Source organism: Aquarana catesbeiana, linkage group LG08, assembly GCF_042186555.1.
Source record: "Aquarana catesbeiana isolate 2022-GZ linkage group LG08, ASM4218655v1, whole genome shotgun sequence".
NCBI classification, from domain to species: domain Eukaryota; kingdom Metazoa; phylum Chordata; class Amphibia; order Anura; family Ranidae; genus Aquarana; species Aquarana catesbeiana.
This window is the reverse complement of record NC_133331.1, coordinates 20,060,490-20,088,480: the sequence shown is the minus strand read 5'-3', so window position 1 is coordinate 20,088,480 and position 27,991 is coordinate 20,060,490. Positions and strand designations below refer to the sequence as shown.

At 43.9% G+C, this 27,991-nt stretch overlaps 1 protein-coding gene and 1 long non-coding RNA gene across 4 annotated transcripts in view; both read right to left on the bottom strand.

Annotated features, from left to right (window-relative positions):
• Positions 1 to 27,991, bottom strand: part of LOC141105625 (C-type lectin domain family 2 member A-like) — a gene marked incomplete in the record, with an annotated part of 89,679 nt that overhangs the window by 13,113 nt on the left and 48,575 nt on the right.
• On the bottom strand, positions 133 to 22,878 carry LOC141105626 (uncharacterized). 3 transcript variants are annotated; one of them, XR_012235620.1, is made up of 4 exons: positions 21,888 to 22,878; positions 10,150 to 10,241; positions 10,029 to 10,074; positions 133 to 382 (listed from the first exon to the last, which is right to left on the bottom strand). It is a non-coding gene; the product is annotated as an uncharacterized lncRNA (long non-coding RNA). The 3 variants fall into 3 exon arrangements; XR_012235619.1 differs by lacking the exon at positions 133 to 382 and adding an exon at positions 389 to 4,580 and having other exon boundaries at positions 21,888 to 22,877; XR_012235618.1 differs by lacking the exon at positions 10,029 to 10,074 and having other exon boundaries at positions 21,888 to 22,872.

Below are 27,991 nucleotides of genomic sequence, written 5' to 3'. Positions count from 1 at the left end.
TATTTATCTTCAGGACATCTCTGTGTGAAATTACTGTGTTAAATGACCCTGTGTTCTCAGTGTTTAACAAATGCATAGACAGATAAATCCGGAAAAAAAAGATTATAGTAAATCAATACACAGGACTCACAATGGTGTCATAAAATTGGTAAACAACATTATTTATTGGTTCACAGAATTACAAAGTTCTTTCAAACAACCACAAGTAACTGGACTGTCTTCTTACACCAAATGACCATGAATAATTGATGCTTGGGTAGAAAATTACACACATATTGCTAAAGACTACCCGTTATTGTTTGAAAACAATCCCAGATCGTCGACACAAGCCTGCTGAAGATGTTCTTCCGGGGCTTGGAGGTGAGGAGGGGACAAACCAATCCTGCAAATAGAAGAAAAAAAAGAAGGCTGGAGGGGAGATAGAGAACACCAAGAAGGGGGGTAGAACTTTTGTTGGAGGGTGGGGTGGGGTGGGGGGGGGTCACAGTAGTTCCCCTTTTGTTCACTATAGTGCCTTTTGTTCCCTGTTATGGATCTGCAAGGGATAACCCTTGAAATGAAAGAAATAACTCCATATTGATTAAAACAACTCAATACACAGGACACAAAAGCTTGGCATACAATTGGCCATGGCATTATTGATTTACGAAAGAATTACAAAGTTATTTCACAAAATAATAAACAGTAAACTGTTTTGAGAACATCATACATACCTGATGCTTGGCTAGAAAAGTCCCAAGCATATTGTTGCAAAATACCCATTAATTGAAAACAACCCTCCACAAGCTAGGCATGTCTGCCCACCAATACTGTGGCTCTTTCTATGCAGTTTTGCAGACCAAGGTTAAACATATACTATATTGCCAAAAGTATTGGGACACCTACCTTTACACACACATGAACTTTAATGGCATCTCAGTCTTAGTCCATAGGGTTCAATATTAAGTTGGCCCACCCTTTGCAGCTATAACAGCTCAACTGTTCTGGGAAGGCTGTACAAGGTTTAGGATTGTGTCTATGGGAATGTTTGACCATTCTTCCAGAAGCGCATTTGTGAGGTCAGACACTGATGTTGGACGAGAAGGCCTGGCTCGCAGTCTCCTCTCTAATTCATCCCAAAGGTGTTCTGTCAGGTTGAGGTCAGGACTCTGCAAGCCAGTCAAGTTCCTCCACCCCAAACTCGCTTGTCCATGTCTTTATGGACCTTGCTTTGTGCACTGGTGCGCAGTCATGTTGGAACAAGAAGGGGCCATCCTCAAACTGTTCCCACAATTTTGGGAGCTTGAAATTGTCCAAAATGTCTTGGTATGCCTTCACTGGAAATAAGGGGCCAAGCCCAACCCCTGAAAAATAACCCCACACCATAATCCCACCTCCACCAAATGTTACATTTGGCACAATGCAACCGCCAAACCCAGACACGTCCATTGGATTGCCTGACAGAGAAGCGTGATTGGTCCTTCCAGAGCAGGGTTTCTGAACTCCAGTTCTCAAGGCAACCCAACCGGTCATGTTTTCAGGCTTTTATCTTGCACGGGTGATTTGATCAGTTTCACTGCCTTATCAATTACCACAGCCGTATTCCATGAAGCTCTCTACGCACTATTGTGCTAATCTGAAGGCCATACAAAGTTTGGAGGTCTGTAGCTTTCGACTCTGCAGACAGTTGGTGACTTCTGTGCACTGTGAGCTTCAGCATGCGCTGACCCCACTCTGTCATTTTACATGGCCCACCACTTCGTGGCTGAGATGCTGTTGTTCCCAGTTGCCTCACTTTGTTACAATACCACTAACAGTTGACTGTGGAATATTTTGTAGAAAGGAAATATCACAGATGGACTTATTGCATAGATGGCAACCTATCACGGTACCACGCCTGAATTCACTGAGCTCCTGAGAGCGACCCATTCTTTCACAAATGTTTGTAGAAGCCATCTGCATGCCTAGGTGCTTGATTTTATACATTTGTGGCCATGGAGGTGATTGCAACACCCGGGGCGGACTGACAACTCATGGGGCCCCTGAGCAATAGGAGATTATGGGGCCCCCAGGCAATAGATTATGGGGCCACACAGTATACACACACACACATACAGTATACATACACACAATATACACACAGTATACAATCACAGTACACACACACAGTATACACATACATATACCCCCACACACACACAGTATACAATCACAGTACACACACACACAGTATACATGTACATATACACACAGTATACACACATACAGACACACGCACAGTATACACGGACATGCACACGGTATACACACAGACTACACATACTTACACACACAGTATACACACAGACTACACATGCATATACACACACACAGTATAAAAATATATATATATTACACACACATAGTACACACACATACAGACACACACACACAGTATACACAGAAATGCACAGGGTATACACATTTACACAGTATACACACACACAGTATACAATCACAGTACACACACACAGTATACATATACACACAGTATACACACATACAGACACACGTACAGTATACATGTTTGCGGAAAAAAAGCAAAAATTTTGGTCTCATCACTCCAAATGACTTTGTGCCAGAAGGTTTGAGGCTTGTCTCTGTGCTGTTTGGCGTATTGTAAGTGGGATACTTTGTGGCATTTGCATAGTAATGGCTTTCTTCTCGACCATGCAGCCCATCTTTCTTCAAGTGCCTCCTTATTGTGCATCTTGAAACAGCCACACCACATGTTTTCAGAGAGTCCTGTATTTCACCTGAAGTTATTTGTGGGTTTTTCTTTGCATCCCGAACAATTTTCCTGGCAGTTGTGGCTGAAATTATAGTTGGTCTACCTGACCGAGGTTTGGTTTCAACAGAACCCCTCATTTTCCACTTCATGATTAGAGTTTGAACACTGCTGATTGGCATGTTTAATTCCTTGGATATCTTTTTATATCCCTTTCCTGTTTTATACAGTTAAACTACCTTTTCCTGCAGATCCTTTGACAATTCTTTTGCTTTCCCCATGTCTCAGAATCCAGAAACTTCAGTGTAGCACTGGATGAAAGATGCAAGGGTCTGTCAGGAGTCCAGACTCTCATTGACCTTTTATACACACACACTAATTACAAGGAAACAGATCACAGTAGAGGATGGTTACCTTTAATAGCCATTCAAACCCCTTTGTGTCAACTTGTGTGCATGTTATCAGGCCAAAATCACCAGGGTATGTAAACTTTTGATCAGGGTCATTTGGGTAGTTTCTGTTGCCATTATGATTTAAAAAGAGTAAACACAGTTGACTGATAATAAATGGCTTCAGCCAAACACTTACCATGAGTGAAAGATGTTTTTGTGTTATCATCCATATTCTCTGAAAAATGGCCAAGAAATCATAAATTCTGCCAGGGTATGTAAACTTATGAGCACAACTGTACATATACACACACACTATAGACATACATATACACACACATACAGTATACAAAGACATACACACAGTATACACATACATATACACACAGTATACACACACACACACCTGCACTTTCCACCTAGAAATCATCCTGATAAAACACACTGCTGCTGCCCCCATCTCCTGGCATGCTGGTACTTGTAGTGCCCAAGGGCCCGAATGGTCAGTCCACCTCTGGCAACACCTGAATCCAATGATTTGGAGGGGTATCCCAATACTTTTGGCAATGTAGTGTATCTAACAAAAAACTGGCCACTGCCCCCACCTATAACTGGCCTTCACAGCAAGGAGCACATGGAGGGTCATATACATGTAAGACAAAAACAATTCCATAGCTCAACTCATCACGAGTCTGCTGACCAACCAAATTACCTGTCTAACCGTCTGTTAAAAGCAGGGGTTTATTTAGCACACATTTGCAAACGCATGTGAAAGCTGCAAGGCCTCGTCACGGCAACCTGTGTTGTTTGCAGTCCTAACACTACAAATTTATAAGTGTCTCCACAGTGGAAGCACATGCATAGAATGGATAGATGTGGGGCAGGTGAGCCTGGAGGCAGCCCAGGCCCCCTTAAAGGTCATGCTGCCCATCCGCTATCCGGCTCTCCCGTTCTGCCCTCTGCTATGCGGCCCACCTACTATCCGGCTCTCCCGTTCTGCCCACCGGCTCTCCTGCTCTGTCATGCAGCCCCCCACACTCGCAGCCCAGCTGCAGAGAGGCCAAGGGTTCAGATTTGGGGCTATAGCCCCAGAAGCCACTCCCTAGCGATGCCACTGCTTGTAACAAAAGGAAGGCATCCCCATTCCTACAGTAAACCATTGCGCCTCGGGCAGCCGCCCCCTCCTGACCACCTCTTGTCCTGGCCCTGCCTGTGGGACATAATTTCTCACAGCCAGGCCACACTATGGAAGACTGAACGTTTTTGTTCTTAAAGGAATTTTCAAAACTACTAATGAAAGGAAAACTTTTTTTTTTTTTTTGAAAAGTTTTATTTATTGCTTTTTTTAACATACCATAACAGGTACATACAAGACCCATTGGGCCACACACAAAATAAACTATTTACATTTCTTCAGCATTGGCTCTCTCCTCCTTCCTCCAGACCTTCGCTCAGTAAAAATAAAAAATAAGATAATAGTAATTAGGCCACCTTTTCACAATTTCAGTCAATGAAAAATTTAAGATATGTCAGATAGTTACATACATGTTAAAACCCACTGTAAGCATATTCCATTAGGTACCACTCAATCCGCCACCGTAGTTTCACTATTCATCCAACTGCCCCATACTTTATCAAATTTTTGTGGCATGCCCCTGCTAATGTATGTAGCCTTGTATAAAGGTGCAGCCCTATTCACCACACCCTTCCACGCTGATACAGATGGAGGATTAGGCTTTTTCCATGACAACACTATCATTTTTCTAGCGTAATAGATCAGTATCGTTAGCAAAGTACGAGTCACTCTCTTTGGGGCTAAATTGTCCACCAGCCTCAAAAGGCACACTTCTATTGTGAGCTGTATAGGAATGGCTGTTACTTCTGCTATACATTCTGTAACTCCCTTCCAAAATGCTTGAATGTTCGAGCAATTCCAGAAGATATGCATAAAATCAGCAGTGAGGGAGCTGCACCACCAGCAACCAGGTGACCGGGTAGGGAACAACCTAGCTAATCTAGCTGGAGTAAGATATATGCGATGAAGGAATTTGAATTGAATGAGTTGGTCTCTAGCAGAAACCCATCTAGTAAAATTAATGTCCCATACATCGTCCCAGTCATCCCCGCCCATCTGAGGGAACACCTCACCCCACATCGCCCTACACTTTGCAAGGAGATCTCCCCCCTCACCGAACAGTTGTTTGTATATTGTAGACAAGGCCTTGTCCAAAGTGTCCTCCCTCAGTAAAGACTCAATATCACTCATTTTCGGGGTAATTCCATTATTTCCAAACTGGGCATTATATGGATGCCTGAGCTGAAAATAACGGAACAGGTGAGCGTTGGGAAGATTAAACGTAGTTTTAAGGGCGTCAAACTGTAGAAGTTCCCCACCACCCACTATGTCTTTCAGTGTCTTAATACCAAATCTAGTCCAGATGACCGGAACTGGGTGCTCATAAAAGTGTGCTAACGTAGGATTCTTCCAAAGTGGTGTGTGAGGAGAAATCTCAGACGCATTGCCCATCTTGGTCACCGCCACCCATGCTCTACTAGTCGCACGCATGGATATCGTGAGTCTATACGGAGCCCTGAAACCCCGAAACGGGAGATGTTTCAGTGCCTCATAAGAACCAACGAAAGGAAAACTTTTGAACCAAGAATGACAATTCTATTTTGACACAAAAGATAATGAACTAAATGTAGACCTGCGTTTTCTAAATCAGTATCCAACAGTTTTACGACCATCCTCACCTCTGTAACTTACTTCCCCTGCCCAGTGTCGTGGAGTCTTACTCTGAGCACACATGGAACAGGCAGCTACTAAGGCGGTTACATCAGCACATAGACTAGGCCACCAGAATTGTTGGAAAATGGCCCAAAAGAGTTGATTCTTCCCAGGGTGGCCAGCAGCCTTGGGAGAATGGTAAGTCTGGAGCACGGCAGTATGGAGACTCTCAGGAACAAAGCAGCGGTCACAAGGTTTCTCAGGAGGAGCATCGACCTGAGCAGCAAGAATTTTGCCACCCAAAGGAGAAGTAAGACTGGTGCGAACCGTAGCCAGAATACGATCAGGAGGAATCATAGGAACCGGAACAGACTCCATCTTGGAAGTGGAGGAAAATTGTCGTGACAAGGTGTCAGCCCTTACATTCTTAGTACTGGGTAAGAATGAGACAATGTAATTAAAACTCGACAAGAAAAGAGCCCATTGTGCCCTTCTGGGAGAGAGGCGCTTAGCCTCAGACAAGAATGTGAGATTCTTATGGTCAGTAAGAATGAGAACTGGCACAGTGGTACCTTCAAGGAGATGTCTCCATTCTTTCAGGGCTAAAATGATCGCCAACAGCTCTCTGTCACCAATCTCGTAATTGCACTCTGCCGGTGACAATTTCTTGGAAAAGTAGCCACACGGATGCATAGCGCACTCAGAGTTAGGACGTTGAGACAGAAGGGCGCCAACTCCAGTCTCGGAAGCATCAACTTCTAGGATAAAATGCAATGTAGGATCAGGGTGTGCCAACACAGGAGCAGAAACAAAGACAACCTTGAGACTCTCGAAGGCCTTAATGGGCTCCGGAGACCAACTCTGTGGGTTGCCGTCTTTCCTGGTCATATCAGTCAGGGGCTTGACCAGAGATGAGAAGTTACGAATAAACTTCCGATAATAGTTGGCAAAGCCAAGAAAACGCTGCAGAGGACATAAACCCACGGGTTGAGCCACTGTAGGACCGCTGAAAGTTTCTCTGGGTCCATTGAAAAACCAGCAGTGGAAATGACATAGCCCAGGAATTTCACCTGTTCACAATGGAATTTGCACTTTTCCAATTTACAAGAGAGATTGTTCTCTCGTAGTCTATGAAGCACACGACAGACATCTATGTGGTGGCTCTCCAGGGACTTGGAAAATATGAGGATATCATCGAGATAAACCACCACATATAACTGCAACAAATCTCGCAGATCGTTAATGAACTCCTGGAAAACTGCCGGAGCGTTACAAAGGCCAAAAGGAACTACGAGATACTCATAATGACATGATCTGGTATTAAACGCAGTTTTCCACTCGTCGCCCTCCTTAATCCTGACGAGATTGTATGCCCCTCTCAAATCAAGCTTCGTGAAAACTGTTGCTCCCTTGAGGCGGTCAAATAACTCCGTAATTAACGGAATGGGATAGGCATTCTTAATCGTGAAACGATTGAGACCCCTATAATTGATACAAGGTCTCAGTTCACCATTCTTCTTCTTCACAAAAAAGAAACCAGCACCAGCAAGAGACGAGCATTTGCGGATGAAAGCACAAGAAAGTGCGTCTGCAACATACTCCTCCATGGCCTTATCCTCCAAGACCGACAAAGGGTAAACTCGGCCATAAGGGGGAATGGCACCAGAGTGAAGGTCAATTGCGCAATCATATGACCGGTGTGGAGGCAAAGTACCGGCTTGACCTTTGTCAAAGACATTGCTAAAATTGCGGTACTCCTCCGGCAGGGAGGAGAGTGAAGAGTGGAAGCATTTCTCACTGCACTGTGGCGACCAGGACAGAACCTCAGCACGGAGCCAATCAAAATAAGGGCCTATGTAACCAAGGAAAACCAATAACCAGCGGAAACTTAGGTGAGGAAATGACTTGGAATTGGAATATCTCATGGTGAAGGGCCCCTACGGCCATGGGCAATGGAACAGTCTCATGAGTCACATGGGCAGGCTGTAGAGGTCTCCTGTCAAGAGCCTCAATGACAAGTGGAGTGTCACGCAGCTGCAGCGGAATCGAGTGCTTCAATACAAAGGCAACATCAATGAACAGGCCATGTAGCCCCAGAGTCAATTAGAGCCTGTATCTCGACGGATGACTCAGCCCAAGACAGGGTAACCGAAACCAGGGGCTTATCTTTCTGGGAAACTGGAGAGGAAACAACGCCACCTAAGGCCTGTCCGTGACAGGACCTCTAGGTTCAGGCGTTCCCTGGAAGGGTAGGACAAGACTTCAAAAAGTGACCAGCCTGGCCACAATAAAGGCACAATCTCTCCCTCCTTCTAAGGGCTCTCTCATCTGCAGAGAGATGCGTGAAGCCCAAGTGCATGGGTTCATCTTCACAGACCGACTCGGTACCAGGAGGCATGGGAGGTGAGGGAGGCAAAGGTGGGACTGGAAAGCTCGGAGACAAATGTACAGGAGGCTTGCACCAGCGCTCCTTAAAAGAGTCTTTCTCTGAGTCTGGAGTCAATGAGGATGGCAAATGTGATCAACGTCCCCAGCTCAGTGGGTATATCTCGGGCTGCTATCTCATCCTTGATGTTATCCGAGAGACCATGAGAGAAGGCAGCCACGAGGGCCTCATTGTTCCAAGCAACCTCTGTTGCCAGAGTATGGAATTCAACAGTTCAGGTACTCTGTTTGATGGTTCATGAGGCTCTTGGCAGCAGAAGCGGAGCGTGCGGGAACGTCAAATACCCTTTTGAAGGAAGCCACAAATTCTGGGTAACTCAGGACCACGGGTTTTTGCATCTCCCATAGAGGGTTTGCCCAGGCCAAGGCTCTCTCAGAAAGCAAAGATATCACGAAACCTACTTTGTTTCTGTCCGTGGGAGACGCCTGGGGCAGCATCTCAAAGTATATCTCAACCTGGTTGAGAAACCCTCTGCATTGAACTGGATCACCCCCAAATCGCTGGGGAAGTAGAGTAGAACCAGACACGCCTCAGAGGTAATACTCGAGGCGGGTGCCTGCACAGAGACTGGAGCAGCAGCAGGGACGGCCTGCAACACAGGTTGTACCGGAGTAGCCATAGCGGAAGATTCAAGGTGAGCCGTGCAACTCATAAGCGTTTGTAACGCCAAGGCAAACTGATCCATGCGGTGATCCTGGTCATCCAATCTGCAAAAAATATTACCAACAAGTGGACTGACTGCATCTCCATAATTCATGGCCTTCGCCTACTGTCAGAAACCAAGAATCAGACCGAGACAGAAGTACAGTTAATCACACTTGTTTAATAATAATAAAAAGGTAAACAGAGTAAGCGTAGTCATTACATAGCCAGAGTTCAGTAACCAGATCGGGTAGTAAGCCAATGCCAATGTCAGAGAGCCAAAGATCAACGTAGTAGTACAGCAAGCAGGATCAGGAGCCAAAAGGGACATCAGCTGAGCAAGTCTTCAACAGGAACGCAGGAGAAAGTCTCTGAGATGTGACCAAAGGCGAAGGCAGAGATGAAGTGAGCTGGACGGCTTTAAGTAGGCAGGACTGATGAGCAGATCATCAACAGCTGAGTCACTGTGGAGAGATAGGAGCTGGCAATTAGCCGACAGCTGAGCAGCCAGCTCAGAGAAGGAAGGGCTGAGCCCAGCCCTGACACTAGCACAATTCCTCCCCCACAAAAAAAATTTCCCTACTAGCACAATACCTCTACCCCCTCTACCATATTACCTCCTTTAGCACATGTTAGCACGTGTTAGGAAATTTTCTCTTCCTGTTTCACACAGAGTGTGATGTCTGGGCATACAGCCAAGATAGCCAACATTGCTGATTGGAGGAAAGGCACACCCCCCCCCCCCCTCCCCATAGGCAGAGACTCTCAGAGGTGTTTTGTAACAGAGCCAGCTCCCTACTAATCTTTTTAAAGCAACCTCCCCCCACACAAATTTCAGGCTGCTTTTATCTGATGTGTCCAAAAATTGTCAGGAGTTATCAGTCTGATAACAGAGGAATGGTTCAGGAGAGAGCTTGGGGACTTAGCTCTTTGAAGAGAGATAAGAAAACACTGCAGATATATGTGCCCAACTCAAATTTCATAAATTGGGTTAACATCCACTTTAAGTTGTATTTCCAAGTCTGCAGCCAAATTCACACAGCATAACTAAATTATTTTTAAAACAATAATTCTTACCTTTTTTGATGTTTGTTTTGGAGTTTTGGGTTTTGAAAGAAAAAAACTGTATTAAACAGAAACAATAAAGTAGTGATAAAGAAAGCAGTAAAGCAGTCATTAGAAACAACAAAACACTTACGGTAGCAATTCCCAGCCCCGCAGCCACTCCTCTGTTCAGCTCTCTACTATGGTTGCCCTTGTCTGACCGCCAGTCTGTTTTCAGAAATGTCACTAAAAGAAAGCAGTTTATAATATATTAAAGTCATTTTACGGCTTCTAGGTACTGGGCATTCTTATGTATTTATGCATTTTTGCTTGGGAAGATAAATATACTTGATAGGGTTAGGGATTTGTTTCAGAGTTCCTCTTTAAGTCTAAATGCCTACGTGTAATTCTGTTTTTGAAATATAATAATCTTAGCCTGCTTTGCAGCTGCTATGTAATTAACCTTTGTTTGCTGACGCATATTGTCGATAAAACTGTTTTTATTGTATCCTTTTATTGCTGATAAGGAATTATCTGTTGAAACCACCTCTTTATTAGCCGATATGAAAAACTGAACTTCGATATTTACGTCATGTAACAAAAACCTTATAAACATATTCAATAAACCAAGACAGTTCAGTTAATACGGGACACCAGAGCTCGTAGACTGATATACGGATACTTTGTCTCTGTGTGTACTTCTTTAAGAGCTGCGATTTGACAAAGCAATATAAACATTAAGTGACTTATTTAACAGTCACATCTAACAATACTATATTGTCCACACAAAATATAAAGCCTTGTGGGAAAACCTATGAAAAATGGTCATGCCAGTTCTTATTCAAACAAAATTGATGGAGGTTGTTGACCTTTTCTGGCAATGCGCACTTTTCTCTAATTGCTTAGGCATGATAGATGTGAAACATATCAGATTGGTGATGCCACCCTGTATTGGGAACAAATACTCCAACTAAAAGAAGCATTTCTCACTGCTATTACTTCCAATGATTCCACCATGTTCATCCATTCCAAACTTAGGCAGTGTTTGAGAAATCACAAACTTAAAGCAGAATTACACCTAAAAAACATTGACAAGTAGGATTTTTATGAGGCGAGACCACAGGTCTCTCCTGCCTTAAACCCTTCTCCCTTCCTTTCAACGTTTGTGTACACTAAGCTGCGCAATCCCAGCCAACCAAGCGATCCAAGTCCGGACTGAGAAGGAAAACTGGGATATAAGATGACAGCACCTTTGACCCACAGGAGTGCTGATACAGGGGAGTAATGATAAGCTTAAAGGGGTTGCAAAGTCGGAAGGTTTTTTTTATCTTAATGCAGTCTATGTATTCAAAGAAGTTTGGATCCAAATCCCGTTAAGATCAATGGAAATGGAATCTGTGAAATTAAAAAGGCCCATTTTCATCAAACGGCATCCAAAAAAGTTTATCCTTTGCTAGAATGTGATCGCTCTAATATACTTTTTTGGACTCTACTTGATGATCTGTGGTGTACTAGCAATACACATTATGCTTTAACTATATTCACAAGATCTGAGCTACCCCAAATGCATCTTCAATTGGTGCATTTGTAGGGCTAGACAAATGGAAAATGCACATTTGGCATTATGTCTAACAAATGGAGGGTGTTCTATCCAGATGACCCCTGAGAACGCATAGTTATCCTGGTTGAAAAAAAGACACAAGTCCATCCAATTCAACCAAGAGAAGGGCAAACAAAATCAACAATCCCATATACACAATCCAATACCCACAGTTGATCCAGAGGAAGGCAAAAACTCCAATAAAGCATGATCCAATTTGCTCCAGCAAGGGAAAAATTTCTTCCTGATTCCCCTAGAGGTAATTAAACATTCCCTGGATCAACTCTACCTATGAATGTTAATATCAAGTTATATTGTGCGTATCTAGGAAAGAATCCAGGCCTTTCTTAAAACAATGTACTGAGCTGGCCAGCACCACCTCTGGAGGGAGTCTATTCCACATTTTCACAGCTCTTACTGTGAAGAAGCCTTTCCGTATTTGGAGATAAAATCTCTTTTCCTCCATATGTAAAAAGTCCCCCCTTGTCCTCTGTGATAACCTTAAAGTAATATTAAAGGCTGATTTTTTAATTTTTAAAATAACAAACATGTCCTACTTACCTGCTCTGTGCAGTGATTTTGCACAAAGCAGCCCATATCCTCCTCTTCTCGGGTCCCCCTCCAGCACTCCTGGCCCCTCCCACCTGCCAATGCTCCGATAGCATGCAGCTTGCTATGGGGGCACCTGAGCAGGCTCACTCCCGAGGTGCTGCTCTGTTTGTCCATTCAGACAGAGTGGGGCTCAGCCCTGGCCCCGCTCTCTCCTCATTGGCTTACTGGCTGTGATTGACAGTAGTGGGAACCAACAGCTCCTACTGCTGTCTCAGGCAATGAGGAGGCAGAGACCCTGGAGAGCCACTCCTTTTGTGCACATTGCTGGATTGAGAGGGGGCTCATGTAAGTATTAGGGGGCGCTGCTGCACACAGTAGGTTTTTTACTTTCTCCCATAGAATGCATGAAGGTAAAAAATATTCAGCCTTTACAACCACTTTAAAGTGAATAACTCAACACCAAGTTTACTATGTGAACCACATATGTATTTATACATATTGATCATATCCCCTTTAATTATCTCTTCTCAAGAGAAAAGAAACTTATCTTTCCTCATAGCGGAGCTCCTAAATGCCTCTTATCAGTTTGGTTGCCCTTCTCTGCACTTTCTCCAGTTCCCCGATATCCTTTTTGAGAACTGGTGCCCAAAACCGAACTGCATATTTCAGATGAGCTCTTACTCATGATTTGTACAGGGACAAAATGATATCTCTCTCTCTGGCGTTCATACCTCTCTTATCCTCCCTAGCGGTAATCACGAGTGTGGCTCGGGGTGAATTTTTCACTACCAAAAGCAGTAACCCCGAGCCACACTCAGGATTGCATCGCAGTATCCTGGTAAAGTTACGTACCTTGTTCCCAGGATCCTGTGATGTCTTCCCGCTGTGTCCGCGGGCTGTGTACTCCACTCGATTCATCACTGTGTCGGGCATGCTCACTGCGAGCATCGCATACAATACTGTATCAAATCATTTTACCTCCTTTTTGTCGCTAATGCTTTGTCCAGTGCACTGCATTCAGATTTATATTATATATACTGTTCTTTCTGCCATGGCATCCAAAAAGTGTCCCTTGACATCAAAAGCATTTTTTGACCAGCTAGAAAACAGCGATAATAAATTATGCCGCGTACACAGGACCGGACTTTTCAACGGACTGATCTCTAAAGGACTTTTGGACGAAGTTCCGACGGAGTTCCAACAAAACGAACTTGCCTACACACGATCACACCAAAGTCCGACTGATTCGAACATGATGACGTACGACCGGAATAGAATGGTTCATAGCCAATAGCCAATAGCTGCCCTAGCATCATTTTTGGTCTGTCAGTCTAGCATACAGACGAACTGATTTTTTCAATCGGACTCGAGTCCGTTGGAAAGATTTGAAACATATTCTATTTCTGAAGTCCATCAGATTTTTCGACAGAAAAGGTCCGATGAAGCCCACACACGATCGAATTGTCCGACGGATTCGTTCCGTTGGACCTTTGCTGTCAAAGTCCGGTCGTGTGTACACGGCATTAGAATCACTTGCAGAATTGAGCGATAATGAATCGTGGGGAACATTGTCATCAAACACTGAAAGTGACGACAGCGACGATTCTGCGTCTGAGCAAATTTCAGTGTTTTTGATTTGATTACATTGCTGAATAAAATGTATTATTATTATATTATTATTTTTTATAATTATTTATGGTTATTTATTATATTATAATTTATGATTTTGTGTTTCAAACTTTATCATACCCGGGATGTCTACTAGACTCTTGTTTGGACAGATTTAAATGTGTTATCAGTAAGAATTACAGGCCTACAATATAAAACGCCAAATTTCCATGCAAAAGAATGTACTGCTTTGAGCTTAAAAAATCATCTGACATAATCATACCGCCAGGGAGGTTAATACAAGGAAGGACTTTGCTCGCTTTGGAAACTGCAGCTTGGCATTGCATGCTATTATTGAGCTTATGATCTACCAAAACCCCCAGATCCTTCTGCACCATTGATTCCCCCAGCTGTTCCCCCCCTAGTATGTATGATGCATGAATATTCTTAGCCCCCAAGTGCATTACTTTACATTTATCAACAGTAAACCCCATTTGCTACTTAGTTTTCCAATTAAACAGTGCATTGAGGTTAGCTTGTAAGTTAGAGACATCCTGTAAGGACGGTAATCCACTGCATAGCTTGGTGTCATCTGCAAACACTGAAAAGGTACTATTAATCCCAGACCGAATATCATTTATAAATATATTAAAAAGTAAGGGTCCCAACATAGAACCTTGGGGTACACCACTAATCAACCCTAGACCATTCAAAGTATCAAAGATTAATGACTACTGAATTTGGTCTTTTAGCCAGTTTTCTATCCATTTACAAACTGATTTTTCCAGGCCTGTAGACTTTACCTTACACATTAGCCACGTGTGGGGAACTGTGTCAAACACTTTTGCAAAATCCAAGTATACCACGTCCACAGCATCCCAGATTTTACTTACCTCCTCATAAAAAGAAATCAGATTTGTTTCTTCTGTGCTTTCCACAGACCAGAAGTGACGTCAATCGAACCAGGAAATTATGTCATAATGTCTTGTTTTGACATAATTTCCTGGTTCGATTGACGTCACTTCCAGCGCGTGGAACGCACGCTATGAACGGCTGCTTCCTGTATCCACAGCTCTATATCCATGCCTGTTTTTAACCGTCTTTTTGTAAGTACCAATCCCTATGCGCATTAAATCAACTTTTATAGCAGTACTTCACTATTAGTCCATCCTCTTTTTATTTCTGGGTGCCTGTATATCCTGTTGAGAGCCTCCTATTGGAAATCTATCATCTGATGTTTATACCGATCCATCATCTGATGTTTTGACACCAATCCACATGTGTGGGATACCATTTACAAGCCTGAAGTGACCCCCAGACTGCAAAGCTGGGGGTCGTCCTGTTCTGGTGAGTGGGGATGCAAAAGGGGGTGTCACTGTACTCCTGCAAGTTTGTGAAGCATTTTTTTGCACCTACTTCATTGTGGACTAACACTTCAGTTGCATTTATTTGGATTTTTTATTTGGACTTTTTTGTTGATTTCACTTATATTGTGTGTTGCGAGCGCTGTATTTTTTTATCCACATTTATCCAAGTGATTAGCACCTTGTCTACAGCAGCTGCATTTCATTATTACTTAGTTGTTTCCATCAGCACAAGTTTATATTTAGTAATATATTTTCGCAGTTGAGGAACTGCATTAATATTCAATTTTTTTTTTAGCTTGCGATAACAGGAACTTCGGTCACTCACCAGTAAATTTTAAGATTAATGGAAATAAACTTGAGGGTTTTGCATAATTCTGATGAATTAAGAAGAAGAAATGCACTTTATTAACACTATACCTAGTGAATAGAAAAAACAATAATCCTATTAAAATGTGTTTTACTTTATACTGTATATTGGTCTATGTGCAAACGTTGGGCTGTTAAAAATGAGACAGTGAAATGATATAAACATACATTTAGGAGAATGTACCTATGCTGTTCTACTGGGATCTTGACTGTTCAAGCCAATCAGCATAGACCTTTCTGACCATTTCATTTCATATTACTTTTTTTTTATGAATATCCCCATAGTGCCAATGTGCCTGACCATAAAGCACTAATGTAATTAAAGCATCCACATTTAGGCAGGCAGCCTCTAATGAATGTGATGACTTATATCCTCTGTGACGCTGTCACTCTCCTCTCTGTGCACTGTAGTACTGTCCCTCTCTGCACTGTGCTCTGTGGCGCTGTTCCTCTTGTGCACTGTGCTTTGTGGTGCTGTCCCTCTCCGTGCTGTGCTCTGTGACGCTGTCCCTCTCCATGCTGTGCTTTGTGGCATTGTCCCTCTTTGTGCTGTGCTCTGTGGCGCTGTCTCTTTCTGTGCTGTGCTCTGTGGTGCTGTCCCTCTCCATGCTGTGCTCCCTGGTGCATTGCCTCTCCGTGCTGTGCTCTGTGGTGCTTTATCTTTTTGTGCTGTGCTCTGTGGTGCAGTCCCTCTCCGCACTGTGCTCTGTGGCGCTGTCTCTTTCTGTGCTGTGCTCTGTGGTGCTGTCCCTCTCCATGCTGTGCTCTGTGGTGCTGTCCCTCTCCATGCTGTGCTCCCTGGTGCAGTGCCTTTCCGCGCTGTGCTCTGTGGTGCTTTCTCTTTCTGTGCTGTGCTCTGTGGTGCAGTCCCTTTCCGCACTGTGATATGTGGCGCTGTCTCTTTCTGTGCTGTGCTCTGTGGTGCTGTCCCTCTCCATGCTGTGCTCTGTGGTGCTGTCCCTCTCCATGCTGTGCTCTGTGGTGTTGTCCCTCTCCATGCTGTGCTCCCTGGTGCAGTGCCTTTCCGCGCTGTGCTCTGTGGTGCTTTCTCTTTCTGTGATGTACTGCAGTCCCTCTCCGCACTGTGCTATGTGGCGCTGTCTCTTTCTGTGCTGTGCTCTGTGGTGCTGTCCCTCTCAATGCTGTGCTCTGTGGTGCTGTCCCTCTCCATGCTGTGCTCTGTGGTGCTGTCCCTCTCCATGCTGTGCTCTGTGGTGCTGTCCCTCTCCATGCTGTGCTCTGTGGTGCAGTCCCTCTTCATGCTGTGCTCTGTGGTGCTGTCTCTTTCTGTGCTGTGCTCTGTGGTGCTGTCCCTCTCCATGCTGTGCTCCGTGGTGCAGTCCCTCTCCGCACTGTGCTCTGTGGTGCTGTCTCTTTCTGTGCTGTGCTCTGTGGCGCTGTCTCTTTCTGTGCTGTGCTCTGTGGTGCTGTCCCTCTCTATGCTGTGCTCTGTGGTGCTGTCCCTCTCCATGCTGTGCTCTGTGGTGCAGTCCCTCTTCATGCTGTGCTCTGTGGTGCTGTCTCTTTCTGTGCTGCTGTCCCTCTCCGCACTGTGCTCTGTGGCGCTGTCTCTTTCTGTGCTGTGCTCTGTGGTGCTGTCCCTCTCTATGCTGTGCTCTGTGGTGCTGTCCCTCTCCATGCTGTGCTCTGTGGTGCAGTCCCTCTTCATGCTGTGCTCTGTGGTGCTGTCTCTTTCTGTGCTGCTGTCCCTCTCCGCACTGTGCTCTGTGGCGCTGTCTCTTTCTGTGCTGTGCTCTGTGGTGCTGCCCCTCTCCATGCTGTGCTCTGTGCAGCTGTCGCTCTCTGCTGTGTGCTCTGTGGTGACTTCCCTCTCTATGCTGTGCTCTGTGGCCCTGCCCCTCTTTGCACTGTGCTCTGTGGTGCAGTCCTTCTCTGTGCTGTGTTGAGTTTGACAGGGGGCACCGTCTGTCAAACTTGCCCACTGAAGTCAAGGGACCTCACCACAACCACAAGCCAAATGCAGCATGATAGTTACATGAGTAGTGCCACCCCCAGAGGAGCTGCTTGAGCATATTTGGTTCTGTGCTCTGCCCCTCAACGCCAAGAACAGTCCCAATCCCTCTGGCACACCTATTAGAGAATGTCACTGCAGCACAACAGTAAATAGACACAAATGGTAGTTGACCAAAAAGTATCTTTACTTAGCAGCTTTGGTCATAGAACAACAGTAGTAATGACACAGAATAATAAAACTTGAAAACTCTGATATGAACAGTATATCTATAAAGACACAGGCAGGTTATAAAGTCTAACCACTTCATAACATAACACCATATGCAACAATATTAGCTTTAGTATGGAGGTTAGAGTTCCTCCTTAATGAGTATAAGTGTCACTGAGTTCCTGAGTATCCAGAGCAGAGATGTGGAAATCCGCATAGTGGATATGTCCAGTATCTTCAGCTAGCTCTTTTGTTAATGCACTTTAGGTGTTCTATTTCGCAGGGTGGAACAAAGTAGGTTTTAGATGTCATAACAAGCAGGAAGAATCCTATCGCTGCTCAGAAGTGTAAGTGTAGCACAAGGCCTCTCTCTTTAGCTGAGTTGAAACGGTGTCTGCATGCAGTGTCTCTTTGTTCTGAAAGGTGGGCAAGTGCCTGATTGCGACAGAAGGCCCAAAGAAGGGATGTCCTGGAACAGCCTGATTGGTTTCCTGAAAACCGGATCAACCTGCAACGTCTGTAGAGATGTGCCTAGAGATGCACCCGGGGTCCGTCTCTGGCGAGATGTCTGCGACTGGCCGTGGAGCTGTAGCGGGGGGACAGTAACACTGAACCTGGAGAGCAGCACCCTTCCTCTGCCTCGTGGTCTCTTCCTGCTCCCAGGCAGACTTGTGGTGTCCCTTTTTTTTTCCTTCTTCCCCTCCTGGCATGCTGGGGTGTGTAGTTTGCCCTGTAGGGATTAACATGGAGTCGCCTGTCTTCAGGACTACAGGTCCCAAACTCCTTTGCTCCTGCAGTCCTTTCCAGCAGTGTGGGGAAGAGAGGCATTGGGGGGGGGGGAATCCCCTGCAGATGTGATTGGCTGTCTGTCTCCGCGCCACGGAAGTGGCAGGATTAGCTGGGGGGGGGTCCTTCCTGTAGTTCTTCTGTGACCTTTTAACATCTATTTGACAGAAAAGTAACTGTTGCAGGGGCATATATCATGAAAAAAAGGTATGCCAGCTAAGCTTTCCACCATCAGCTTCAATTTCCTAAACAGTAATCTGTGAATGCTATAGAGCGTCTGCCATATCACTTGACTTTCCTGGCACAAATTTACCTCAACCAAATTTTCTTTCTAAGGCACAGTAAAACAACATGCCTCAATACATTATCACGCAGTGATTTTGAAAGTAAACAATTAATAGACATGTGCAATTCGTCTCGCAACAAATCGAAATTCGGACGAATTTTGCATCTTTCGGATGCTTCCGAACGTCAGAAGAAAAAAATAACGAATTTCAACGAATAAGAAAGAAATTATAATGAAAATAACGAATTAATTCAGCAAGATTCATTCATTCGTTAAAGGTTTAATGAGACAAAAGGTCAACTCAGAGTAAATCTTACAGTCCAATCAGCCGATTCATTTTGTGCTGGATTAATAATACTGGCAAGCTACGGAAATTTGTTCTCTAGTGGGACTTTATAAGGCAAGATCTCCCTTATCCAAAGTAACAAATGTTTATAAAAGAAAGTACATTTATTTAGAAAAGTTAAAAATACAGGAAAAAGTGCGTTGTGATTGGACTACAATTGATGCGGATATAAACAATGATACATAATTCAATACCATACATAAAACCACTTGCTCTGTTTGGTGAGCCACACACACACAACAGAGTACACGAAACGCGTTTCGAGTTAGTGTTTCCCCTCTTCATCAGGGGTAAGTGGTTATGGGCAAAGCATTAATATCTATAATTGACAAAACAAAAAGCTGTTGACTGTCATATAGTACATATAATGGAAAAATCAACAACAACAATACCAGTATACACTGACCATGTGGTTATGTAAGGCAGCGTTTTTCAACCCTGTCCTCGAGCACCCCCAACAGGCCATGTTTGCAGGTTTTCCTTTATCTTGCACAGGTTCTTTAAATCAGAGTCAATGGCTTGGTATTTTGGACAGCTATTTGATCTAAGAGAAATTCCCAAAACATGGCTTGCTGGGAATATTTGAGGACTGGGTTGAGAACCACTGGTGTAGGGTATCACAGAAAATCGCATTGTTTAAAAACGAGGAGTATTTGCTGCCATGAGCCAGTCAGAAAGAAACCAGGGGCGAGGTACAATAGGGATCCGGCCAATATCATCCACAGGGGGAACTCAGTCCAACCCAAGAGGGGGAGCAGCACACCATACACTGGTAGAGTGAATGAATCTAGTAATGTAAGTATACAGAAATGTATCAAACTGTCACTAGATACAATTTGCATGGATCTGTCAGTGGTCTGCAAATGTACACACCTCTAATCCCTTGTAGCCAGAGAAGGAAGCAAACTTCAAAAGAATCCAGACTAAAATAGTCCAAGATAGCTAGATAATGCACATTTTCACATGCCAACAATCAGCGAGTGTATCTATGATTGGTGCATCTAGATAATTACCTGAGATGCTGAGATGTGTCGTTTCAGCCTGAGAGCTGGTCAAGGAGCAACATGCAGGAGCTCTCTCATCTATGATGAGTTTTTTTTTCCCTGACGCACGTTATCGCCTCCAAAGGGGCGCAGGTGGCCGAGATGGCGGCCAGATACCCAGGACACCAATGTGGAGGCCTTCTGACATCATCGGGCCGATGGGAGTTGCCGGATATGTCGTGGTGGTGACGAGAGCCGCGTCGCATCCAGGCACCACAGCAACCGAGTAAACACTCTGACACTGGTGACCAATTCATGATGGTGTCTTTCCCAAAATATAATTTTTAGTTTTGGATCGTATACACCCTGGCAAGGGTGTTGTATTGCATTTGAGCAGGGGAGATGAGTTTTGAGAAGCAGAAGAGACATTGTCCTTGTGTGTGTTAATGGATTCAATAAACAAACAACTTTCAGAATTACGATTTGTTATCACAAATATATATATACGTAAATAAAGAATTATTCAAAAACAAAACCATAAAACAAATCGATTTGTTATAATGAATATCCATACTTTATAAATAACAAATTATCCAGAAACAAATTAACGTAACATAACGAATATAACAGAACTAAATGATGTATTTTACGAATGAAAACATAACGAAGCGAAATTTTCCGCCGCGCATAAGTTTAGTAATTAACATCAAATGATACTTTTATATTAGTAGAGATCAAAAGCCCATTCCAAGGTGAACCATGGCCAATGGAGCCAGAAACATACGGATAAATTCTTCTTTGGGAAGTTATTCAGACTGCTATGCGGTTAAGTACAGTCTTCGAGAAAAAATTTGTATTTGCATGACATGAGTCAGGTCCTTTAGCAACAACTTCTTTTTTCTTAACAGATCACAGATTGAGTCAGTGATCTTTCCCACTTTTTTTTTTTTTCAGATGGAAGACGAAATTCCATTATGGCTGAAACAATAGTAATAGTAGGAAATTATACCATATAAAAAATACATCACATTTCAGCCCTTCTTTTTGGTTTGACAAAGGAGCAGAATCACTCAGAAATAAGTTACCACCCACATAGTGAGGTCACTTCTGCCCCAATGTCCTTCCGGTTCCTAGCGTCTACGGCGGCTTGCGTTCCAGCTTGGTTACGTGCCGTACCTGCAGCGGTCTCTGCTCATCCATCCAGAGAGTAAAAGAGAAATCCTGGACAGCCGCACTCCATGAAAACAAAAACACCTTTATTGTGACAAAAATACCAGAACAGGTCACAAGGAGTGGATATTACAGGACAGCATCTAACGCGTTTCACATCTACTGATGCTTACTCATAGCTATAACAGATACACTTCGATGGCAGCGCCTTCTCTCTTTTATTTATTTCCATAAATCATCCATCTATATTCTTTAACCTCTTAAAAACGTGCCAAACTTCAACACTGCGTGTGTCCACCAACTGAGTAGAATTATTCACTCACCAGAAGTATAGCATATGACCTTACTACTATTCCAGGTCTCGTGCTTTTAGTAGGGTATGAACCCACCATAGGTTTGACTCTTCCTACAGATTTAGCGCTGAAACATTAACCTTACACGGTACCCAAACAGCATGTAAAAAAATGTATGCAGTGCTCTAAATAACATTATGCCGTTAAAAATCATTTTTATTTAAAATCGCAAACAATAACACCACTGGTACATGGATTCACATTTTATAGTGCCGTCTGCACCGATATGACAAGCCTAATTCAATTTCCGTGCTGGTACAGCTAATGTGTCAAAATTGTATCAAGCGTCTTACCATCACATGGTACCTCTGCATGATATTGCACCTCTGCTTGGCTTCGGTACGTTCCACTTGAAAGTTGTAAGAATGTCAATACCAGTAGCGGAGTTTCATCACAACAGGACTTTTTCTAGGACTCCTGAAATCCTAAGAAATTATAGGCAGCTGTTAGGAATCAATTTCTCTGAAGCTAAAGTGACCCCCAACTCTCTCACATGCCCTGCCAAGTAGTCCTAACAGTTCTCAATAAATCGCTAAATCTTTTGGGCTCATAAATAAATAAAATATCAAGTTGGTGATTGATTTGTGACCTGACTCAAAACTAGGGATGGGCCGAACACCCCCCCCCCCCCCCCCCCGGTTTGGTTCGCACCAGAACACCTCGAACAGGGAAAAAGTTCTAGTGAACATGCGAACCCTATTAAAGTCTATGAGACACGAACATGAAAAATCAAAAGTCCTCATTTTAAAGGCTTATATGCAAGTTATTGTAATAAAAAGTGTATGGTGACCCGGGCACTGCCCTAGATGACATGTATCAATGCAAAAAAAAAGTTTTTAAAACAATCATTTTTTCGGGAGCAGTGATTTTAATAATGCTTAAAGTGAAACAATAAAAATGAAATATTCCTTTAAATATCCTGCCTGAGGGGGGGGGGGGGGGGCTGTCCCTTAGTCTGCCTGTAAAGTGGCGCAACTGTGCGATGTGTAGAACAGTGCCCCAGCAATAATGACATTTCTAAAGGAAAACATTTTCATTTAAATTTGCTTGCAGCTATAATATATTGCCGGCTCCCGGCAATATAGGTGAAAAATCTATGAAAAAGACGGCGCAGGGTCCCCCCCAGTCCATACCAGGTTCTTCGGGTCTGGTATGGATTTTAAGGGGAACTCCACACCCAAATTTTAAAAAATATTGGGGTGGGGTCCCCTCAAGTCCATACCAGACCCTTATTCAAGCATGCAGCCTGGAGGTCAGGATAGGGGGGACGAGCGAGCGCCCCCTCCTGAACCATACTAGGTCACATGCCCTCAACATGGGGGGGGTGCTTTGGGACATGGAGGGCTCTGTGCCCCTCCCCCCACCCAAAGCACCTGGTCCCCATGTTGATGGGGACAAGCACCTCTTCCCGACAACCCTGGGTCGGTGGTTGTCGGGGTCTGCAGACAGGGGACTTATCGGAATCTGGAAGGCCCCTTTACAAAGGGGGCCCCCAGATCCCACCCTCCCAAGTGAATGGGTAGCGGGTACATTGTACCCCTACCCATTCATCAAAAAAGTGTCAAAAGGTGAAAACCGCAAAAGACTTAGTTTTTGACAATTTCTATGTTTAAAAAAAAAAAAAAAAGTGTGCCGCAATGTCCATCTATCTTCAATCACGCCGCCCGATGGACCCGACAAATAGAAAAAATTTAAAAATCTCTGCCTCCATGGGAGGCCCCCCTGGCGACTGCTGTCTTTCTTTTTGATAGCTCTCATATAGGCAAGGGCGGGGCCACACGCTGATGTACCCGGATGACCCTGCCCCCCTATGATGTCACATGGCGTCAGAAGGGGGAAGAGTCACTCGGTTGCATCACCGGGTGGCCCTGCCCCTGTCTATATAAAAGCTGTCAAAGCAAAAAGACAGCAGTCTCCGGGAGGACTCCCATGGAGGTAGAGTTTTTCGTTTTTTTCTATTTTTCGGGTCCATCAGGCAGAGTGATTGAAGATAAATAGACATCGCAGGACACTTTTTTTTTTTTTTTTTTTAATAAAGGAATTGTCAAAAACTGTCTGTTGTGGTTTTTACTTTTTGACGCTTTTTTTGGTGAACGGGTAGGGGTACAAATGTACCTGATACCAATTTACATAGGGGGGCAGGATCTGGGGGCCCCCTTCTTAAAGGGGGCTTCCAGATTCCGATACCCCCGCAGACCCCGACAACCACCGGCCAGGGTTGTTGGGAAGAGGCCCTTGTCCCCATCAACATGGGAACAAGGTGCTTTGGGGGGAACCTCAAAGCACCCTCCTCATGTTAAGGGCAAGCAGCCTGGTATGGTTCAGAGGGGGGGGGTGCTTGCTCGTCCCCTCCCTTTCCTTGCCTGCATGCTCGGATAAGGGTCTAGTATTGATTTTGGAGGGGACACCACGCCATTTTTTTTTTTATTCTGTCATAGAGTTCCTCTTAACCACTTCAAAAACACTGTATTATATACTCTGCACTGCACTATATACCCTGCTCTGTATTATATATATACTACACTGAGTGCACTATATACTCTGCAATGTATTATATATACACAACACTGATGGCACTATATACTCTGAACTGTATTATATATATATACTATACTGACTGCACTATATACTCTGTAATGTATTAACCACTTCAGCCCCGGAAGAATTTGCCCCCTTAATGACAGGCCATTTTTTGCGATACGGCACTGCGTTGTTTTAACCACTTTCCGACCGGCGCACGCCATTGTACATGGGCAGAATGGCACGGCTGGACAAATGGGCATACAGATACGTCCCTTTGAATTTCCCGCCGTGCCGTGCCGAGCCATCGCGTGTGTGCCAGCTGGGAGCTCCATAAGTCGGGTCGCGGGTCCCTGCGGACTCGATCGCTGCGGGGATACCCGCGATCGCTTCACGGAGAGATGCTGATGTAAACAGCATCTCCCCGTTCTGCCTAGTGACAGTGTCACTGATCTCTGCTTCCTGTCATCGGGAGCAGAGATCAGTGACGTGTCACAGCTAGCCCATCCCCCCTACAGTTAGAAAACACTCCCTAGTACTGACTTAACCCGCCCCCTAGTGGTTAACCCCTTCACTGCCAGTGTCATTTACACAGGAATAAGTGCATTTTTATAGCACTGATCACTGTATAAATGACAATGGTCCCAAAAATGTGTCAAAAATGTCCGATGTGTACGCCATAATGTCGCAGTCACGATAAAAATCGCTGATCGCCGCCATTACTAGTAATAAAAATGGCATAAAACTATCCCCTATTTTGTAAACTCTATAACTTTTGTGCAAACCAATCAATAAACGCTTATTGCAATTTTTTTTTTTACCAAAATATATGTAGAATACGTATCGGCCTAAACTGAGGAAAAAAAATGTTTTTTTAAATATTTTTTGGGGATATTTATTATAGCAAAATTGTCGCCAGTTTTTTGTTTATAGCACAAAAAATAAAAACCACAGAGGTGATCAAATACCACCAAAAGAAAGCTCTATTTGTGGGAAAAAAAGGACATCAATTTTGTTTGGGAGCCACGTCACACGATCGCACAATTGTCAGTTAAAGCGACGCAGTGCCGAATCACAAAAAACGCACTGGTCAGGAAGGGGGTAAATTCTTCCGGGGGATGAAGTGGTTAACTGACAATTGCGCGGTCTTGCGACATTGTACTCAAACTACATTTATGTTCTTTTTTTCCCCACAAATAGAGCTTTCTTTTGGTGGTATTTGATCACCTCTGCGGTTTTTATTTTTTGCGCTATAAACAAAGACCGCCAATTTATAAAATTTTTTTTTTTTACTTTTTGCTATAATACATATCCCCCCAAAAATATAAAACAACTAATTTATTCATCAGCTAAGGCCAATATATATTCTTCTACATATTTTTGGTAAAAAAAAAAAAAAAAAATCGCAATAGGTGTATATTGATTGGTTTGTGCAAAATGTATCGTGTCTACAAACTATGGGAAAGATTTTGGGACTTTTATTTTTTATTTTTTTATTGTTTTTAGTACCAATGGCGGCGATTTGTGATTTTTAGCAGGACTGTGACATTGCAGCGGACAAATCTGACCCCAAATTACACTTTTTGGGAACCAGTGACATTATTACATTGATCAGTGCTATAAAAATGCACTGGTCAATGTAAAAATGACACTGGCAGGTAAGAGGCTAACACTAGGGAGCGATCAAGGGGTTAGGTGTGTTCCCTGAGTGTGTTCTAACTGTAGGGGAGGATGGGCTACCATTTACATGACAGAGATCACTGTTCCCAATCACTGGGAACAATAGATCTCTGACATGTCACTAGGCAAAACAGGGAAATGCCTTGTTTACATGTGTACAAGGCAATCTTGGGTTGCCGGCAGAGATCAAGTCCACCCAACCCGCACGCACAGCGTGCAGCGGGAGCGAGCGCGCACCTGCCTGCAACAGCGCCTGCACGAGCCGCCGTACAGCTACGGCGGTTCGCGCAGGAATGCCATACTCTCACCGTATAACAACGGCGGGCGGGCGGGAAGAGGTTATATATACTATACAGACTGCACTATATACTCTGAACTGTATTATATATACACTACACTGACTGTACTATATACTCTGCAATGTATTATATATACTACACGGACTGCACTATATACTCTGAACTGTATTATATATATATACACTGCACTAACTGCACTATATAACTCTGAACTGTATTATATATACTACACTGACTGACTGCTCACTACACTAACCTGCCTAATCTCCATTCATTCAGTATATACAGCCGCTGTGTAAGCAGCAGCCTTATATAGTGTGGGGCGTGGACTTAGCTCCTGAGCCTTGATTGGCCAAAAGCACCCTGCCTTTGGCCAATCATAGCTCTCACAGCACATTGCGCTGTGATTGGCCAAAGCATGCAGGTCAGGTGCATGCTTTGGCCAATCAGCAGCCACCAATGCACTGCAATCTCGCAGTGCATTATGGGGCGCTCCATGGCAGGCAAATTTACCACAAACGCCCCATGTGTTTGATTTTTTCTATGAACAAACGGACGGCTGATGTTCGAGTCAAACATCCAGCCCATCCCTACTCAAAACTAACAATGCACTCTAAAAAAAGATGAAGCCTGTACCAGCACATATTTTCCGTTTGCGCTGCCTCGCAACTGAAAAATAGACACCTTTTCCAATGGTTGTCTAAAAGAACCACTCCATACCTTGTAAGCTTCTAAGATAACGCCTAAACACTGAAAAAAACATAGCTTGGAACAGTTTTTACCCATAACACTGGCAAAAATGCTAAAAGCTGGGCACTAATTGATCAACATCCTACCAACTGGCCTGCATCTATCCTCTTTGGATTTATCCTCCATCTTTTTTTCTTGATTTCTAGACTAAATCCCTTAAGGCTGGGAGTAAAAACAAAATGTTGATATAATCAACCCCAAAAATGTTTTCTTTTATGTTGGCCAGTAGATGATAACCAAAAGGTGAAAAAAGCACAAATAATAATTTCTCTCAAAGAAAAAATAGGTGCATCACAGGTTTGTAAGATTACAACGTAAAGGGGACAGAGAAAGCGGATGAAACAACAGAATTGGGCAAGGATAGCCAAAAATTTGCAGAAGAGATTGCAGAGGGCACAATAGGTGAACCTGGGGGCTGTCTGGGTAAAAGCTGTGAGTTACACCTTCACATAAAGCTATGAAACTGCTCCATCAAAGACAATAATGCAGGTTTATTTGACTCACCAAGAACAGGACCAAGGGAAACCCCAACAGAAGAAGACAAGTCTGCAGCAGATGTAGGGAACAACAGCTGTGCTGGTTATGATGATTGCAGTAACTCCTGTGCATCTGTGCTTGATGGTAAATCTGCAATATGCGTGGATGATAGCTGTGCCAATGTCCTCAATGGCCCGCTATGTGTAGGCCACTCTGTTTAGTTTTTTCTGTCGTTCTTCTTGGAACCTTGAGATCTAGACATTGTTGATTGGTCCAGGGAGGCAAGAGCGAATACACTGTGCCATTTCCTGGTTCTCCAACCTTGCCTTAAGCCGATTGGACGGACAACAGAGGTAGCTCTGCCCATTTTTGGGTCACATTGCTCAACATCGTGGGTAAGCGACGCTGCCGAAGGGGAAGCCACGAAGGACGACTAGATGGGGGGGCGGTGACAAATCTTTGTCTGTGACGTCAGCGCGGCAAGAGTGTAATAGAATTGTATGATGATCATGTCCAGTGCTGGGTCATGTTAGGAGGTGTAGTGTTCTATGTATAGAGTGTAATAGAATTGTATGATGATCATGTCCAGTGCTGGGTCATGTTGGGGGGTGTAGTGTTCTATGTATAGAGTGTAATAGAATTGTATGATGATCATGTCCAGTGCTGGGTCA